Raw genomic sequence first — 20,383 nt, 5'->3', positions numbered from 1 at the left:
ACAGGAAACCCTGATAGCTGCAAAGGAAATAAGCAGGTAAGTAACAGACAAACGGCAGACAGTACGGGTCAATTTGGTACAGGGAGGCAAATTTCGGAATTCTTACCTAAGTGTTGGTGAGTAATATCCTGGAAGGGAGTAGTGTGTGGCAAGGAACGAGTAACTCCCGCTGAAAGCGTAAGCTGTACCCTCAGTGAGAAAGCAGCGGCAGGTGATGGTACAGTGCTCTCGCTGAAAGCCTCTGGGAAATGGCAAACTGAGCAGTTCACTTGGTGGATTATTGAGTAAGTTCCACACTGATCCGAAAGCTAATGTGAATTCTGGAACTGAACCAAGTGAGCCAAGTCGTCGTAACCAAAATGTGATCCAAATAGAAGTGTGTAATGCAGATTCGAGGTCAAAAGATTCCGGGAGATGCAGAGACCAAAACCAAGGGTAATCCAAAAACAGTCCAAGTACGTAATCTGAGGTCAAGGAAGGAGTACAAAAGGCAAACGTGAATCCGAACACCAAACACGCCAAGAACACAGCTGTGAATCACGGGAAAGGCGTAATCCTCACTGTTTTAAGGGGGTTGCCATGGAAATACAGACACATGATCGGAATCCCCGTGTCATGTGACGAGGATTAGTGTGTGGTATCATGGCAAAGCTACCCCTTTTCGTGCGTGGTGAAATGCGCTATGGAAGCTGCCAATGGAGGAATGGACGCAGCCGGCTGCCGCAACCCTGGACCTGCTGGAACGCCCTGGAGCATCGGCAAATCTCCCCCTGCCGCTGTGAGGGTATGGGACGTAAAATACAGGTGGGCGTAGTCAAAGGTACTGGTGGGGCATTCCGGGGATTGTAGTGTTGTGGGCTTGAGTGCTGGGGAATGTAATGCTGTGGACTTGGGTGCATGACACACAGTAACAAAGATTCTGTCTTTTAAGCCAGTTTCTAAAAATGGTTTCATATATAATACTATAGTGTAGAAGTCTGCAACCTTTGGTGCGACAGATGTTTTGGACTACAGCTCCCATATGCCCTAGCTATCACTGTCAATGCAGAAAGATATTGGGATTTGTAGTCCAAAACATCTGGAGATCCAAAAGTTGAAGACTCCTGTAGCAGCTCTGGCCACAAACATCCTGTGCATCTCAGAGCTGCCTGTCTCAGCTCCTCCATGCATACTGTTTGTTCAGTCTCTGAGCCAGTGCTCTGTCTCATTATAGCATCAGGGCCTTTCCACTCTTTCAGCTCGAAGGAGCTCTGAGCCCGAGGGATGTGGGGGGCAGCAACTGTCCCATGTTCTCAGCCAGCAGTTTCATAACACAGCAATATATTTCTCTCTAAATTACTTTCATTGTGGGGCTTTAAATGTGCGCTTTGCAGCGCTCATTTTACAAGATGCACTTGCTGGAACCTTTGCGACTGTCACTTCCCTTTGAGTATACAGAAGTGTTATCACCTCATTGCCTTTTCACACTGCCATACTTTTAAAAAAGTATTTGGCAATTGATGTGTCAAAAGTAGAGACGGCATCAGGGCCTTTCCACTCTTTCAGTAGAAAGTGGCCATGAGGCGCAGGGGGCCCTCAGCAACCACCTCATGTTGCAAGTCAGCAGTCTAATAAAACAACAATATATTTTTCTCTATATTACTTTTGTTCTGGGGAATTAAATGTGCACTTTGCAGCGCTCGCTTTACAATCTGCATGTTCCTGTGTGGCTGTCACTTAACTTGGGGTATACAGATTTCTTATCACCTCATTGTATGTTTGAAGAGGAAAATATGTCTTGATGAGGACGAAGCCGGTCACCGTGCTCACAGCTCACACATTTAGTACATTTCTTTCTCATGTTGGGTCAGAGGACAGGCAGTCCTTTCCTGCGATCTCTTCAAGGCCATATGCCAAGTGAAGTCGTTGCCTGTGATGTTGTAAGTTCTAGTGACATAATTTCCTGTGATGTCAGATCCTGTCATTTCATTGGGTCAAGCTGATGTGACATCATTTCCTGGGATCTCATAATTATGCTAATTATTATTTTTGAAACGTTAAGATTCCTTCAGATTTTTAGTCACTTAATGTTGGCATGTATGCATATGGTAATACTGACACTTACATGTTACAAAATATACCATATTTATTTTGACATAGTATTCAAATATTGGAACAGTCAGGCACAATGCAGTGATTGTGGATTCTGATAAGTGATGACATATTTTAAGCACAATGATAGCACTGCAACACTGGTGCCGTATTCTGGCACAATTATTCAGCATGTTTGTACTATTTTGACACAAGTGTTGTGTGCTGGCACAGTTAGAGTATGTTGTATGCACAGAGATTGAATATTCTGGCACAATGCTAGTATATAATAGATCAAAGGTCTGTGGCTCTCTAGATGTTTTGGACTATGACTCTCATGATCCCTCACCATTTACTATAATGGATGGGGTTGATGGGAGTTGTAGTCCCAAACATCAGGAAAATCAAAGGTTGCAGAGCCCTGTTATACATCATATATGTCACAGACGTGATGTGGTCATGCACACTGGAGGTGTGCGATGCCACAGTTTAGGTAGAGAGATGCATGTCTCCACAATGGCAGTATATTCGACCGCTGCCATGTATAATCCATTAAAATGAAAGAATGGCCTGACACATTCCCACCACAGGAATGGTTTATTCTTGCACGATGAAGCACATTCTGGTGCACTGAGAGGGTGTTCCGGCACAATGATTCTGTATGCTGATGTAAACATGTATACTGGGTAATTCCCTGCACAATTAGGCTGCATACTTTTTTGGACCATTGTGTGACTGCGTTTCCCTTTGTACCATCTCAACCTATCACTCCTTCTCTTAAAGCCCTTGCAGGACAAGGCTGTGGTGTTGAGTGACGCAAGTGTGCAGGAGACGGCACCCGATTACACATAGCACGCAATGCTACGTCCATGCTTCTGAGCCTTTAAGAACCGAGGTTCGAACCCTATGTGCAAAGCCCTTGCAGGACAAGGCCGCTGTGTTGAGCGCTGCAAGTGCGCAGGAGACGCTGCCCAATTACACGTAGCACACAATGCTAAGTCCTCACTTCGGAGCCTTTAAGAACCAAGGTTCGAACCCTCTGCAGGAAAGCCTTCACAGGACAAGGCCATGGTGTTGAGCGACGCAGGTGTTTGGCGGTGATGGGGTAGCAGCGCTGATTGTGAGCGTAGACGACTTAACCCTCCTTTCTGCGTCCACAGGGTAAGAAGGAAACACATTCGCTCCGTTAGCACTACTACACTCCACGCACCCCTCAGACCTTGTGCCCCTCTCCCCCCGCACTTGGGTTTCCCCTGCAAACAGCCTTCGCAACCACCCCTGCGCTAGGTTTTCCCCTGCCTACGTGTGCTCCCGCGCAACTCGGCCATATGCTCTCCCTCGCAACTTAGGCAACGTGTGCTCCCTTGCGACTTGGCTATTTGCACTCCCTGCTAGTCAAGCCATGTGGGCTCCGTCGCATCAGGCTACACCACAACTTACGCCGGGTGCGCTCCCTCACATCAGGCCACGCCACCACTCAGGATACATCTCCCTCGCAGTGGTAGGCCCCCGCATCCTGCCCACGCTTTCCCTGCCAGTGTTCCCTACCTTCCTCACGCATCTTTCACCCTTTGCTCTCTTATTTTCCCACCCCCATGTGGGGTGTTTCCCTGGCCATTTCATTGTTTTGTTTCTCTAATGTACCTTTGCCTTGCCTGCCTTCCTCCAATTCTACGTTCCTCAGCTGTGTACTGTGCCCTGGTGGGTTGGGTTTCTGTACTGTACTTTGACATTGCCGCTGTTTTTTTTCTCTACTGTATTGACATTGTATTGTTCTCTATGGTTTTGGCATTACATTGCATTGCCTGTATTCTTTACTTCTAGTTCCCTCTTGTGTATTGTGTTTTCTGTTAGTTCTGTATTTCATCTGATTTTGTAGGTTCAGGTGTTTCTTGCTCTGTGTTGTGCCCCACTCTGTGTTGTATCCCCCTTATACCTCCCTCCTGTCTGCCCCCAGCGCTACCGCCCCCCTCCCTCTGCTTGGGCTCCCCTCTCCCTTCCCCCCTCTTTCCACCATGCACCCTCTATGGTGCTCTCTGCCTCACTTATCTTCTATCCCTCTTAGTAAGTCTGGCAGGAGGAACTCAAAAGGGACATCCTAGTCTCCAACCCTGGCCTCCCTATTGCTGATACCTACACCAGTGCTTCTGCCAAACAGTCCCTTACCGACATTCTCTTTGTCGTTCCCTCTCCAGGCCTATGGACCACCATATGGTCTCTGGTGTGTCTCCTTTTTCCTCTTCTCCCATTAATAGTGGCATCCAGTGGGAGGCCCTCCTGGCCCCTTCCACTCCTCTAAGACCATCATTAATGTCTACTTAAATGGCACCATCTTGGTCCAGGGCCCTCAGGCCAATCTCCCCCTTTTTGATGCTCCCTGCACCTTATCATTTTCCATTCTTCTCCTGCTATCCGTACTTAACCCTCCCTAGCTCCTCGGTCACCTCCTTCCTCCGCCACCTCTCCGGCACCCTCTGCTGCTTCCTTGGCCACCCTGTTGCCTCCTTCCTCCGCCTCTCATCTGACACTTGCTTCTTCCTCAGTGACTACCCTGACATCTCTTCCTTCCTCCTCTGCCCATCCTCGGGCACCTCCAACACTTCTGCAGGGCGTACCTTTTGTCTGTATCCCTCCACGGAAGTCCTTCAAAGGTGCAAACCTGTTTCACATCACTACTCCCAACTCTTGTTCCACTGTCAAACATTCCTCTGACATCTGCCGTCTCTTTGAAGAGCTTGATTTGAATGTGCTCTGTCTGAGCAAGACTTGGTTCACGGCCAGCTCGGTAATGAATTTTGGCACTCTCCATCCCGATGGCTACAAGATCCTCTCGGAACTCAGATCCAACAATCCTGGCGCAAGTGTAGCATTATTTTTCCCAGAGTGGATCCAAATGCAGGACTACTCCTCTTTTGAATGCCTGGTGTGCAGGCTTTACATCTCTCCTGTCCTCTCTCTCACTGTGGCCTCTATCTACAGGCCGCGGATGAAACCCAGCTCTGCTTCTGGCTCCACTCAGCCATCTTGCTTCTTCTCTCATACCAGACTGTCTTGCCGCAAATCAGGAAGGGTGTGCTGCCAATGATCTCGGTCTTAATGCCGGTAAGACTAAACTCCTTCTCATTGGGACACCCGCTCCCACCAACTCCCTCCTTTCCGCTCACTCTCTCGCTCTGGCCGCCCACCCGGGGCCCTCTTCCTGCTCCTAACTGTGAGTCTACGAACCTTGGTTTCACCTTGGACTCAACCCTCTCCTTCTCTCCTCACATGTCCAACCTCCCTAAGAAATCACACTATCAGTTGAACCTCCTCACAGGTATTCTGCCTTTTCTCACTTTCTCCCAGAAGATCACTGTCTCCTTAGCCCTGGTCCTCTCTGGGCTGGACTATCGAAACAAGCCGCTGGTGTAACAGGGGCCCCCGCAGCCCCCAGGTTGCGGGGGGCCCTGCCAGCACATGTCCTGGGAGGGGGCCCCACAGGTTGCGGGGGGCCCCGCCAGCACATGTCCTGGGAGGGGGCCCCACTTGTAGAAAAGAAAAGAAAAATATTTTTTTTCACAAAATTATTATTTTTTTTTAATTCCCTCTGCATTCATAAAGAATTGATTTCTGTAACAGAAATAATTTCTTTATGAAGGCAGAGTGACTACAAAAATAAACTTCCTTTTTGAAGTGCGAGGGCTGCGCCCTCCACATGGCATGGAAGACCCTACGCTCGAGGCCTCCATGTCATGGTGTGGGGGAGCGTTATGACTTCAAAAAGAAATAGTTTATTTTTGAAGTCACTCTACATTCACAAAGAAATTATTTCCGTTATGGTTCGGAGCTTAATGGAAATAATTTCTTTATGAAGTGAGAGTGACTTCAAAAAGAAACAATGGGCCTCATTACAGGTTTGGCGGTAACCGTGCGGTGCTAACAGCAGGTTGCCGCCGGACCCGTAATGATTTACCAGCGCCCGACTTTCCAGTTACACCGGGGATTACAACCCCGGCGGCCTGGGAAGTCAGGTGCCGGCAAATGGTAAGTGCCCATTTCCATAAAGTCCTATTGGACTCTATGGGAATGGGGACCACAGAAGCACCAGATCTGTTAATAACGATGCCAGTGCTTCAGTGAAAACTATGCAGGTGGGTGCCATTCTACCTGGCAGGTCTGACCTTTCCGGGCAGGACGGCAACTGCCCGCAGAGCTGTAATATGCCTCCCCGGAAACAACAGTGCTGGTAAGCTTACCGGCACCGTTGTTTCCAGTCTGGCATAGTTGTAAAGAGGTCCAATTTCTTTTTGAAGTGTTAGGGCTCCCCTCAACCCCATGACATGTGCGTATGTGAGTGTATGTTGAAAGGGCGCACACTTAAATGTATAGGTGGCTGCCTGTGTGAGTGTATGGTGAAAGGGTGCACACTTAAATGTATGGGTGGGTGCCTGGGTGTGTGTGCCTGTATAGTGAAAGGGTGCACATGTAAATGTACGGGTGGCTGCCTGGGTGTGCCTGTATGGTGAAAGGGTGCACAATTAAATGTATGGATGGCTCCCTGAGTTTGCCAATATGTTGAAAGAATGCACAGTTAAATGTATAGATGGCTGGGTGTGCGTGTGTTTATATGGTGAATGGTGTGTGTGCTTGCGTTCAGGGGAGCAACAAAACCTACATTTCGGGGGCTAACCCTTCAAATGTTGGGAGAGGGGCTAACTTCATGGGTGGTGGGGAAGGGGCACACTTATTTGTTTGGGGCATCTAATTTCTTCACGCATTTTAATGAGACTATTCTAGTGCAGCTTCAATGTTACAAGCAGTTAACTTTCTCCTTTAAGGTTGAAAACACCCACTTATGGACTGCTGTGAGAATGAGTGGTCTCCTGTTCCCTCTCTAACCTTCCAATCACTGCCCTGGCATTCAAATATTAAACCCACATCACGATTTCAATTGCCTAAAAAAATTGGCATTTCAATGCAGGTACTAACAGTGAAATGCCTTATGTTATTAATTGATGGGTTCTTGTTAAAAGCGAAACCCAGGTGCCGTTTAACATCTGTGCCCTGTTCTGTCTAGCAACTGCTCTGAAGGTCAGCCAGGTCGAGTCAACATAGCCCAACATTTCCGGGGGGGAGTACTGAATCCCAGTGAACTCAATGATGTTGCACCAATACTTGTGTTTAATGCCTGTATTACTTATTGGTAATCTTCATTACTCCTATCCCTATTCTTTCTCGTCCCAGTGTGTATGAGACAGTACTTGTGTATAAGGCACTCATACACAAGTACTGGGATGAGGTAGAGGTACATGCAGGTAATGCCTGACTTAGCTACTTGTAATCTTAATTACTCCTAGTACCACTCTTCCTCATCCCAGCACTTACCAATGAGGCAAGGAGCCTCAACCGTAAGAGCTGGGGCAAGGAAGAGGGACGTGGATGTCATGACCCACAGGACGCGCCCCTTTTGGTCTTCCTGGTCCTTATCGCAATTTGCCTTGCATTCCCTGACACTCCCAACATGGCCGTCAAGCGTTACACGTCTTCTTCGTTTCCGGGATCCCCGGATTACTGCATCCCGGAATCTTAAACGCACGCTGGAATCGGAAGAGACTCGCTCAGCCTTATTCAAGTCCAGGTCTGTCCGCAAGAAGACACTGCCCACGGAGTCCAGCAAGGATCGGTCTCAGGTGAGAAGGGGGGAACTCTGTGACAGTTTGAGATGCCTACCGACCGCACTCGAAGTCGACATGGAAGCGGCCGTCCAGGACCTGATGCGAGGTATGCAAGAATTAACCAGCGAGGTGCAGAATGTAAAGGCCGAAAATGTTGCTCTCAAGCAATTAGTTCCATCCCGTGATTCAGCCGCAAAAGAAAGTGTGTTACTGGGCAGCATTGTTGACAAATACGATGGGTCGGCAAAAACCCTTCGTGGATTCCTGGACTCATTTTTGGTTCACTTTACATTTAAGCCCTATTACTTTTCCACTCCCAGGGCTAAGGTGGGTTTCATAATCTCTCACCTTTCCGGAAATGCTTTAACCTGGGTTACACCCCTAGTTAACTCCGGTGACGCTCTCCTAGATGACTACGATGGTTTCATACAGGCCCTAAAGACCATGTTTGATAGCCCAGAGCAGGTCTTTACTGCCCAGGAACGCCTCTTAGATTTTCAGCAGGGATCCCAGGATGTGCTCACGTATGTAACCCGATTCAAGCAATTGGTCAAGGGAGCTGATTGGTCTCTGGAGGCAAGTTTTACCCTTTTCAGGAGAGGACTAAATGAGGAGATTAAAGATGAGTTTGCCAGAGTGGCCCGACCAAACTCATTCCAGGCTCTTATGGACCTTGCCATGCAAATAGACTTTCGCATACAGGAAAGATGGGCAGAGAAGAAAAAATCTAGATGAAACCCTCCGAAGGTGTCCTTTGAGAGTACCTCCAAATCTGACACAAACCCAGGATCAGTCACCGAACCAGAACCCATGCAGATAGGAGCCTTCCGTGGACCCATATCCCCGCAAGAAAGGGTGAGAAGGATTAATACGGGGTTGTGCATGTATTGTGCCTCTGACAAAACCTTGGTTAGAGAATGCCCTCTGGCCCCTCCTCAGCGTTTGGGAAACGCCAACTCCCGATCCTAGATGGAGCAGGGCTTCGGGAGAGAGATGTTTGCTCCACATCAATTCCATCCTTGAACTCTCCTGGACAAAACAATCTAGTGATACTACAGGCCTTCCTATCAACCTCTGGGAATAAGACCTATCCTGTTTTGGCCTTGGTAGACTGTGGGGCTATAGGAATATTCATTGATCAAGATTGGGTTTTTAGTCACCAAATCCCATACGAAACACAAAGCATCATGCAGCCGGTGGAAGCGATCGATGGAAGACCCCTCACTTCGGGGCCCATAAGCCTGCAGACCAAAGAGATCCAGCTTTCAATTAACCACCACGAAGAGCGGATTCAATTCGACATTATTAAGTCAGCTCATTACCCCATGGTACTGGGCATGCACTGGTTACAGAAACACAATCCATATATCAATTGGACAGCAGGATCACTATTCCTTGGCTCAGAGTTTTGTATGTCTCACTGTCTAATCCTGGATCCATCCTTGACCCCTTCCAAAGAAGCACCTGTAGACCGTCAAGCACCTCTCATGGTTTCCAATATTGTGCAGGTTCCACAATATGAGAGGTGCTTGACGGTCTATTGGTGGTTCTTTGGAAGGGGTCAAGGATGGATCCAGGATTAGACAGTGAGACAGGCCTATCAGGGATTTGTTGATGTGTTCTCAACTGCCATAGTCCAGGCCTTGCCCCCTCACAGGCCTGAATACTGCGCCATAGACATGGATCCCTCAGCAGTTATTCCCTTTGGCAGGATGTTCATCCTTTCCGAACCTGATAAAAAGGCCCTCCGAGAATACTTGGATACCAACCTTGAGAATGGCACCATAAGACCATCAAAATCTCCATCCGGAGGTTCATTGTTCTTTGTTCCTAAGAAGGACACTAATTTACTCAGACCCTGCCTCGATTAACGTGGATTAAATCGATGCACCCTCAAGGACCGGTACCCTTTACCCTTAATCTCGGATATCCTGGAAGTGGTCAGAGGCGCTGTGATTTTCACAAAACTGGACCTCCGGGGTGCCTATCATTTGATTTATATCCGGGAAGGAGACAAATGAAAAACAGCATTCAGAACACCCTTTGGTCACTTTGAATATCTGGTCATGCCCTTTGGATTAGCTAATGCCCCAGCAGTCTTTCAACGTTTTATGGACAGGGTGTTCTCTGACATGCTATTCCTCTACGTCATCGTCCACCTGGACGACATTTTGATCTACTCCAAGGACCTTCTAAAGCATTAAGAACATGTAAAGGCAGTACTACAACGACTCTGTGAACATAAACTCTTGGCCAAACCCGAGAAATGTCTGTTTCACGTTGCTTCTGTTCATTACCTAGGATTTATCCTTACTCCAGAGGGAATTGGCATGGACCCTTCAAAGGTAAAGGCTATATTATCCTGGCCTGCTCCCACGTCCGTGAAACAAGTTCAATCCTTCCTGGGGCTTGCCAATTTCTACCGGAAGTTTAAACCCACCTTCTCTCAGATTGTTCAACCGATTGTTGCTCTCCTGAAGAAAGACACCCCCTTTGTCTGGTCTATTCTGCAAGATAAGGCATTCCAACTTTTGAAGACAAGATTTACTCAAGCCCCCATTCTGGCCCAACCCGGCATTGATCGACCATTCCTTGTGGAAAGGGATGCCTCGAACTACGCCATTGGAGCGGTGTTGAACCAAGAATTTGAGGATAAACTAGAACACCCCATTGCTTACCTTTCACGAACCCTGACTCCCAGTGAGACACACTACTCCGTCCTGGAAAAAGAACTTTTAGCCATCCGCCAAGCCTTCACTGAGTGGCGACATCTACTCCTGGGAGTTAGATATCCAGTCCATGTCCGCACGGACCACCGAAATCTTCAAATCCTACAGTCATTAGAGTGTCGGAACAGTCGTCAGGCTTGTTGGGCCTTCTTCTTTGCCCAGTACCAGTTCCACATCACTCATGTTCCTGGATCACAAAACTTGATTGCTGACGCCTTATCTCGACGGCCTGACTATGAAACTACCGAAGATAAGGCCTATCCTAAGATGTTTCCCCACACGATTTCTGTAGCTCAAGCAGTCAATCTCCTGGAAGAAATCCGAGTACAAACCCAATGTTACGCTCACCTGGCTCCCACAGGGGCGTTGATCTGAACAGGACAGCTGTGGTCTCCACCAATGTGACGTGTAGTGCCGAGATGACAGACTGGACTGGCCCACCCAGCTTGGTTTGCTTGGCCCGTAGGAGTATTCTTCTGTAAATGGAGAAAGGGAATTAACCACCCGTCGAGTTGAACGTTAACCCCCACCTTCCCCTGCTGTTCTCCCCACTGATCGCCTCTAATGTCTCTTCTTAAAGTCTCACCTGATGGTTTGGAAGGATGAGCTCTCCATCCTGCATCGAGCGCAGGGGCGCGTAGATAACCAGTTGCTTCACTCGTTAAAAGGAATTGGTGAGTTTCAGAACGTTATAGTTCGTTAGAGTTCAAATGTCTGACTTTCACTCTTGTCTGATTTTCTTGTCCTCGTTTGCAGCTTGACCCCAGCAAAGAGTTCCTCATGGTAGCTGACGAAATTAAGGTAAGGATTTGTCTTATCCAACACAGTTCAATAAAATAAGGCCAGACTGTAACCTGTTGCTTTCTCCCTTATTCAGGTGCAGAGAGAAAATATGAAGTTCGGGGAATAATGCCTCCGGCGGTAAAATTAGGTAAGTCTATTGTGGTGAGAAGGATTCCCCTTGTTTGTCCCTTTGTCTCACCTTGTTGTCCTTTTGTTTCCCCTTAGGGGCTGGGGTACGGTGAGGATGCTATGGAGACTGCGCCGACCCGTGAAGAGAAATAGTACCCCCGGTGGTAAATCAGGTAAGTCTATGGGGGTAGTTACTATTGCCTCTGTTTATTCCCTTGGCTCACCTTTGCTGTTCTTGTGTTCCCCTTAGGTGCTGGAGTGCGGCGGGAATGTGCAGAAGGATGCGGTGGATCGTGAGAATGCTGCGAAGGCCGGTGAGTTCAGCGTGGTGCTGCAGCAGGCGAGGCGGCGTGTGTGAAATACCTCTTTCTTCCAGCTCAAAGACGCAGTGGATCCGGAATTCAGGTAAGGATCGAAGGTATTGCTCTTATTCTAACCTTTTCTCCTTCTGTTTTCCCCCTTTTTGTAGGAGCTGCAGACTCGAAGCGGGCGTGGCAGAAGACTGGATGCAGGCTTGCGGTGAGCGTTACGCTGCTGGATGCAGAATAACGCGAAGCATGTGCTGCTCTTCGGGCGTGGTTTAAATAGCCTCCAAAGTAGTCCCAGGTAAGTATTCCTCCCCAGCCCCACCCGAGTAAAAAAAATAGTCCCAAGGTAAAATAGTCCCTTGCAAGCCTCATTTGGCTTGGAGCTCTTGCAGCATGGTCTGCATCAGGTAAGTTTGCAGCATGGTCTGCATCAGGTTAGTTCAACTCTATGAGCCTGGCTCCTATGGCGCCAGGACTGACTCTACATATGAGCCTGGCCCCATAAGCACCAGGACCGCACCCAAACAGCCCCTTGCAGGGGTTTTTGGGCTCGCTCAAAATAACTTGATGCCTGCTTCCGGGGTTGCTGGACCTGGTCTGGATCCCCGGGGGTAGGCATCATGACACCCAATCCTCTGAACTCTGGAAGAATATTTCAAGAAAGAATCGATGGAACCTGAGAGTCAAGGAAGGATATTTGTTCAAGGACAAAGCTCTGCTCATTCCTACACAAAAATTACAACAAAGAATAATAAACCTCTGTCATGATACCCTTCATTCCGGACATCGTGGCATTACCAACACCCTCCACCTCATACAAAGACAATTTTGGTGGCCTAAAATGAAGACTGACGTACAACTATGCGTCCGAGTCTGAGCAATCTGTAGTCAGAATAAACATGACAACAAGAGGCCGGCGGGTCTTCTGCTACAACCTGCACTTCCAACAAGGCCACGGGAATTTATCGCTACAGACTTCATTGTGGAATTACCGCCTTCCAGAAGGTACACCACCATCATGGTCACCATTGACTTGTTCACTCATATGGCTCATTTCACACCCCTCAGTAAGCTACCATCCTCATCTGAACTGGCTGGAATCTTCCTGGAGCACATATTCCACCTTCATGGACTTCTTTCCAAGATAATTTCCGATCGAGGACCTCAATACGGCTCACAATTCTGGAAACACCTCTGTCAAATATTAGGAATCCAACACGCTCTTTCATCAGGTTATCACCCTCAAACCAATGGTGCCACAGAACGTGCGAATCAGACTCTGGAACAATATCTTTGATGTTTTGCTACTAAGGTTCAGGATGACTGGTCGCTCCTGATACCCGTGGCTGAATTCGCCTATAACAATTCCGATCATTCAGCAGTTAGGACCAATCCCTTCTATTGCAGCCAAGGATTCCATCCATTAGTTCTGCCTTCTGTTCTTCCACAACCCACACCAGTACCTATTGTCGACTCCTGGATTGAAACACTTATCAACATACATAAGGAGACCAAAGAGCACTTAGAGAAGGCCAGAACACAGACCACAAGCTATGCGGATTCCAAAAGAAGACCCGGGCCTTCTTATTCAGTTGGAGATCAAGTCTGGTTGTCCTCGAAATTACTACCCCGACATCTACGGCCAAACAAATTGGCCCCCTGGAATTATGGTCCTTTTTCCATCAAGGAAATTATAAACCCAGTCTCATACCGGCTCAAGCTACCAGAATCCTGGAAAAAAGATTCACCCAGTTTTTCACTCCTGCTTATTAAAACCTTACATGCAATCCTCCCGGAAATCCTGCACACCCACTCCTGTGGTGGTGGACAATCAACTGGAATATGAAGTGTCCCGGATATGCGACTCCAGGTATAAACGGGGTCAGCTTCAATACCTGGTTGAATGGAAAGGATATCCCCCCAGCGAAAGAACTTGGGAACCACTTTCTAATCTGAATACCTCTCGACTGCTCAGAAGATACCACCTCATACACCCAGACAAACCTGGAGGAACAGGTTTTCGGAGGTGGCATGCTGTCATAACCCACAGGACGTGCCCCTTTTGGTCTTCCTGGTCCTTATTGCAACAGGCCTTGCATTCCCTGACACTCCCAACATGGCCGTCCAGCGTAATACGCCTTCCGCGGTCTATACGTTGGACGTAATGTATTCTACTAATAGATTGCACCCCCGCGGCTCCGCGCGTCTCAATGCTATTGCCAAGTAGCGATCAGACGTGTGCTCCGTAGTTCGCTGTATTGCTTTCCTGGTTCCTAGCTTTTCTACTTTTACTTCCATTCCTGCCACTTTCCCTTTCCTCTTGCTTCCTGGACTCGTGCGCCATCAGCACGTCTTCTTCATTTCCTGGATCCCCGGATTGCTGCGTCCCGGAATCTTAAACGCACTGAAGAGACTCGTTCAGCCTTATTGAAGTCCAGGTCTGTCCGCAAGAAGACACCGCCCACGGAGTCCAGCAAGGATCGGTCTCAGGTGAGAAGGGGGGAACTCCGTGACTGTGGAGGTAATTCTGGGCCACGGAGCTGATTTTTGGAGGTTGGGTGGGAGGTAGAGGGAGTATGTGTGGGGGGCTGGATTATGCGACAAATCATAATGGCTGTCCATGTCCAGGCTAAGCAGGCATGATATGTGGTATTAGTGGCTAGAGAGGCAAATTGGTGCAGCCAGTCTAGTCATTCCTCAGTTTGGTATGACTTTTTTTAACTGGGCATTTCTGATTAAGCAGCCCTGCTAAGTGAATTGCCTGGCTAGACTGCCATTTGGGTGCCGCCAGTCTAGCCATTTCTTACTGCGGCATTGTATATTTTTCTGGGCATCTGTGATCAAATTATATGATATAAGTCATTTATAACGCGCCTGCACACAAGTGTTTCTAGGCGCGACAAGACAAAGGAGGGAAGATAGGGGGAGGACAAGACAAACGATCTTACTAGGCCTTGTGTCATTCAGATCATGCAAGTGCGAGAACGAGAAGTGCAAGGTGAAAGGGAGGGGGGAAGTGCAAGGGAGAGGGGAGGGAAAAACAGGGCTGTAATGCTCTGAGTAAGTGCAGCCAGGGCAGCGCGGCTCTGGGTAGTGCAAGGAGAACAAGGGACTGTAGGGTTACAGTTACAGCTCCTAAGTGCATGGTAGGGCCAGAGGCAGTGCAAGGGTGACTGATCAAGAAAGAGTCTGGACTCAGTGAGACTCTGAGGGTAGCCAAGCAACCAGTCGGTACAGCAGACAGGTAGGTCAGGTAGGCCAGCAGGGGAGGGAGAGAGAGAAAGCAGAAGAGAAGAGGAACGTTTTGAGCTGCTTCCGGAACTTCAGGTGGTCCGTCTCAAGTTTGAGAGGGGCAGGGAGGCTATTCCACAGGGAGGCACCTGCAGAGGAGAGATATCTACCCCCCACTCTCTATCTGGAGAAATGTCTAACCCTTAGAGAGTTGTAGGTAGCTGAGCAAAAGGCTCAAGATGGAAGATATTTTGGAAGGGAGCATTGGATGTAGTGTGGGTCCCGGGCCTGCAAAGCCTGTGGACAGTGCAAAGGGTCTTGAACTTGATACTTGCAGCACTGGGAGCCAGTGGAGAGATTTCAGAGTGGAGAGATATGATCCCTGGACTTGAGTCCAAGGATAAGTCTTGCAGTCCTGTTCTGGATTAGTTGCAGAGGCTGGAGAGTAGAGGAAGGCAGATTGAGAAAGAGGCTATAGCAGTAGACCGCCTAGATAGAACCAGGGCTCTGGAGACAGTGAGCTTCTGGGGGAAAGTGAGAAAGGGAAGAGTCCCTTTGAGTAAGAGCAGCTGGTAGTGGGACTTCCAAGATGTGAGGAGAGAAAGAGTGAGTGAATCAAAGATGACACCAGGGTTGTTTGCCTCACAGGAAGGCAAAGAAAGAGGGCCCCAGGCGTGCAGCCAGAGTGAGAGAGGGAAAGCAGGGGCAGGAGTCCAAATTAGAAGGATCTCCATTTTCTGATATTAAGGCAGATATCGTTGGAGGCACACCAATCCTGAATCGCAGATTGACAGTAGGGAATGAGCCAGAGAGGAGAGGAGTTTGAGGGGAGCCTGAAGGAAAGCGCAGTGTCATCCTCATAACACTGAAAGTTACTGGAGAATATAGAGATCTGGTGGGTCAAAGGGGCCACATAGAGGTTGAAAAAACCACAGCAAGAGGATGGAATGGAGAAAATGGGACCAAGTTGGACCTGGGATTGGCAGTCCAGGAGGAAGGAGGTCAGCCACTCAAGGGCCTGATCCGTGATGCCTAGGTTCCCATGGAGTCGATTGATCAGGATTGATCAGGATGGCATGGTTGACCGTGTCGAAAGCAGCCTAAAGATCAAGGAGGATGAGGACAGAAGGAATGCTGGAATCAAGGTTAGAGAGCAGATCTTAATAGGTGTTCAGGCCAGCAGTTTCCGTGCCTCTGGCAGCTCTGAAGCCAGACTGATGGTCATGGAGACAACCAACAGATTCCGTGTGGAGAGTAAGCTGGGAGATGGCCAGCTTTTCTGACAGTTTGCCCAGGAAAGGGGTGATGGAGATTGGGTGATAGTTTGCCGGGCAGGCAGGATCGGCAGATGGCTCCATGAGGAGTGGGTGCATAAGGGAGTGCTTAACGGGAGAGGGGAACGATCCAGTGGCTAAAGAGTGCTTACAGAAATCGGTCAAGGCTGAAGCGAGGTTGTCAATATGGTTCTTGACGGTTCTGGTGGAGCAGGAGAGCACCTGTTTGGATGATACTTTCTTAGATTGGACTTGTCTAGAAACCTCGTCAGGTGTTGTCAGAGAGAAAGAGGAGAAAGGAGGAAGAGAGGTAGAGATGGCCAAAGGGGGGCCGAGAGAGAAAGAGGGAAAAGACGAGGAGATGGAGGACAGGATGTCCTGAGTTTTGGTGGAGAAGTGAGATGACAGAGCCATACAGAGGGCCTGGGAGGGAACAGGAGAGGTAAAGACTGCAACAGGATTGACCAGTCCCTTTCAGATTTCAAAGAGTTTGCCTGTGTTATTAGAGGCCACAGACACGGGCTTGAATGTGTGCTCTCTTCTCGATGAGTGTCATTGCTTCGATTGGCATTTTGGTGCAATCAGTCTAGATATGTCTAAATGTGGCCTGGCAAGCTTTACTATATTGTTATTATGTGTCTACACTGGTCTACATTTTGCAGCCAATTGGACATGTTTTAATTGTGGCATGGGATTTTTAATAGCAAAGCATTAATGTTCCTGAGCACTGTTGGTGACTTGCATCTATTGGATTGGTGTTACCCTACAAAACAATTGCAAACACTCTGGCTTTTTAACCAGATTTTCTCTGAAAGTGTGCTGTATATCATATTAAAACACATATGTATATCTTTCTCCTAGTGCAGTGTGCGGCATATCCCTTCAGTAGCACATTTGTGCGTATTGTGCAAGTGTGATAATCTAGGCCGGCACAGAGTGTAGCGCGACCCTTGATTTGCTGCTGAGTTGGGGGGCCCCCTCAGCATGGCTCACAGGGGGGCCGCACATTTTGTGTTACGCCACTGAAACAAGCCTCTTCTTTCTCGAGCTCTCCGCTCATCCACCTCAAACTCTCTGAGGGTCAGACGCTTCTCCAAGCAGAGAGTGGGGGCAGACCTCTTTCCTCTGATGGCGCATCCCTGCTGGTGCCTCCCTCTGGAACAGCCTCCCTGCCTCTCTCAAACTTGAGCATAACCACCTCAAGACCTTCCTCTTCGCTTCCGATTTCTCTCTTCCTCTCCACTGCTGATGTCCCTGAATGCTCCACGCACTGGTCACCTGGCCACCCACTGAACTCGGGCCCAGGCACCTGCTAGTCCAGTTGCCCTTGCACTGCCTCTGTGCTCCCCAGCACTTAAGGGTCTGTATCTGCAACCCTACAGTCCCTTGTCTCTCTGCACTTATGAGCCACCCTCCGGCAGCACTTACTGAGTTGCCTGCCCTTCTCCCTCCCCAGCTGGCACTACTTCCCTCCCTCTTCCCCGCACTTATTTGTTTGTTTGTTTGTTTATTTAGTAATACGCACCAAACCCTCAGGTAGCTGAGTGCAGCAGTTACAAGAATATGTGAGACGTAGTTACAGCATACAGGTTATTACAGTACAAAATACATAAACATTTAAATGCATACAAGTTGGGTAGGGGGTACACAGTACACGGTGGGTACAGTAATAGGAAAAATAGTAGTATAGAGATGGGCTTGCAAGTGTTAAACAGATGTCAGAGGCACAAGTGAATGAGCAGTTTCTAAATTTTCTTCCTCCGAAGCCAGTTCAGCAACTTACGTATGAAGCACAGGTAAGGCTGTTCAACTCTAGAGGCAGCGGTAGTGCATTCCAGGCGAGAGCAGCTTTGACTGGGAAGCTAGTTCCACCAGCTTTGGCGAGTTTGAATCTTGGAATCTCTAGGCAGAGCTGATTAGATGATCTAGTGTGGTGAGTTGGGATTTTTCTTGTCAGTCTGGCAGAGAGATAGGAGGGAGCAGCATTATTGAGACATTTGAAGGTGAGGGAAGACATTTTGAGTAGTATCCTGTCGCTAATTTTTAGCCAGTGCTGGTCTCTTCTCAAGTTGGAGATATGCTCTCTACAGGGTATGTTCAGGGCTACCATCAGCGCATTATTTTGTAGTATTGGTATTTTATTGAGGATATTTTTGTTGGCGCCTGCATATAAGGCGTTACAGTAGTCTAGCTTAGACATTATTAGTGCATTAGCAAGCTTAATACAACTAGATTTGGATAAAAAGAGTCTGCAGGCACTGATTAGTTTACAGGTATAAGCTGTAGATGAGGCCATGGAGCTAACTTGTTTTTTTTAGGGATAGTGTAGAGTCGAGGTAAAAACCTAAAGTTTTCACCTCAGTTACTACTTTGATAAGGTTGACATCAATGGTGAAAGCAGCGTAGCTGGGGCTTAGTTTTTTGGGGTTAGAGTCAGAACCCAGAATCAAGATCTCAGTTTTGTCGTCATTCAGACAGAGGCCATGTGAGGCCATCCATGCCTGAATGAGGAGGTATATCCTATTTATCAGAGCCGTGTCTTCAGGCGAAGCTGCCCAAAAGGGGTATGAGGATCTGAGTGTCATCAGCATAATTTGTATATGTGACACCCAGCCTGTCAAGTTTGTCGAAGAGTGTCTCGGTAAAGATGTTATACATTGGCGGTGAGACGCATGAACCTTGTGGGACACCACAAGTGATTTGGATTGGGTCTGCGGAAGCTGCGGGGGAGAACACTCTCATGCGATCTGAATGGCACAAGGCCTGGTAAGATTGTTGTTTTATCCTCCTTCTGTCTCCCCCTGCTTTTCTTGTCGAGCCTGGAAACACTTGTGTACAGACGTGTTATAAATGACTTATCAAATCATATCATATAGTACTGTTTTCTTTTGTTTTGTTCCCGAGCAATGTAAAAAGTCCTATGCACTAATGTAGGTGATCACGGTGCAGTATTTATGTTCAATATGTTATATGAAAGAACTACATATATTCTAAATATAGTGACTGGGTATTCTGGCAAAGGGCTATCTTGGCAACAATGGTGAGATATTCTTGAATGGTGATATGCTGGCAGTTAGGTTGCAATGATGGCACATCCTGGAACAGAGATTTCCAGGCACGTGCAGCATATTTATTGGATATTCTGACAAAGGATTATCTCAGAAAGTGGGCTTCAATGGTGGGATTTTCTGGCACAGGGATATTCTGAACGTTATGGTACATTGATTGGAGGGATGCTAGAGATGGGTAGGGATTTGTAAAAGTGAAGATATATTCTGGAAAAGTACTTGGAGCATACTGGCACAATGACAAGACAGTCTGGCAGAGTGGTGGGATGTCCTGGCACATTAACAAAGCAATAGAACCCGAGGAGGGGGGCATTGCTGGTTGGGTAATGCCCCTGTGGTGAGAGTTGGCCAGAGTGAAGCGAAGGCTTTAATGTAGCACTGGGGGCATAATTAATAAATAATCAGGTGTAGTAATTAAGACCGAGATGTGATATTATGAAAGAGCAATGAGTTATTCGGGAAGAGTGCCCACATTTTCTTGAATTGTTTGTTTGTGAATGAAAGGATTCCTGGCATAGACATGTGTTATTCTGTCACGATGATCGGATTTTTAGGCACAGTGATGGGTTATACTGATGTAGGCATCGGTTATTCTGGCAGGTGTTGTGGTGTTTGATCGTCTGACAATTGATCACAGCAAACAGACGGAAATAAAACTGCCTGCATGTGATCAATTGTCCATACTCAAAGCGAAAACCAAATGCGTGCCCACAAACCCACACCCCCCACTCCACTCCCTTCCACACCTGTTTGCACTGCGCCTGGTGCCCTTCACCCCTGCGCAGTCAGATCCGTCCCTCTAACGCGGGTCGGATCCGACGCTGCAGGGTCACTTTTTCAGGGGGTTTTTTCCGGTCCTCCGCCTCCCGTGTTGAGGAATCAAGGGACACACCCGCAAGCCCCCCAAGGCTAATGCATACTGACCATAGGGAGCGGGGGACACCCCTGTAACCCCCGCTCCACATGTTCGGTATGTATTAGCCTAATTGTTTGTTTTTAATTGGTCGAATGGTACGGGCCAAATCCGGTCAAATGTACCATTCGATCAAATAAAAATGTACAATTATGCTAATACCATTCTGGCATATCGTTGTGTTGTTCTAGCGCAGTGGTGGGTATTTTCGGCACATAGCACAG

The sequence above is a fragment of the Ambystoma mexicanum genome, chromosome 14 (genome assembly GCF_040938575.1).
Source record: "Ambystoma mexicanum isolate Mex_15411 chromosome 14, UKY_AmexF1_1, whole genome shotgun sequence".
Taxonomy (NCBI): Eukaryota; Metazoa; Chordata; class Amphibia; order Caudata; family Ambystomatidae; genus Ambystoma; species Ambystoma mexicanum.
The sequence above is the reverse complement of the archived record's forward strand: the minus strand, read 5'-3'. Positions refer to the sequence as shown.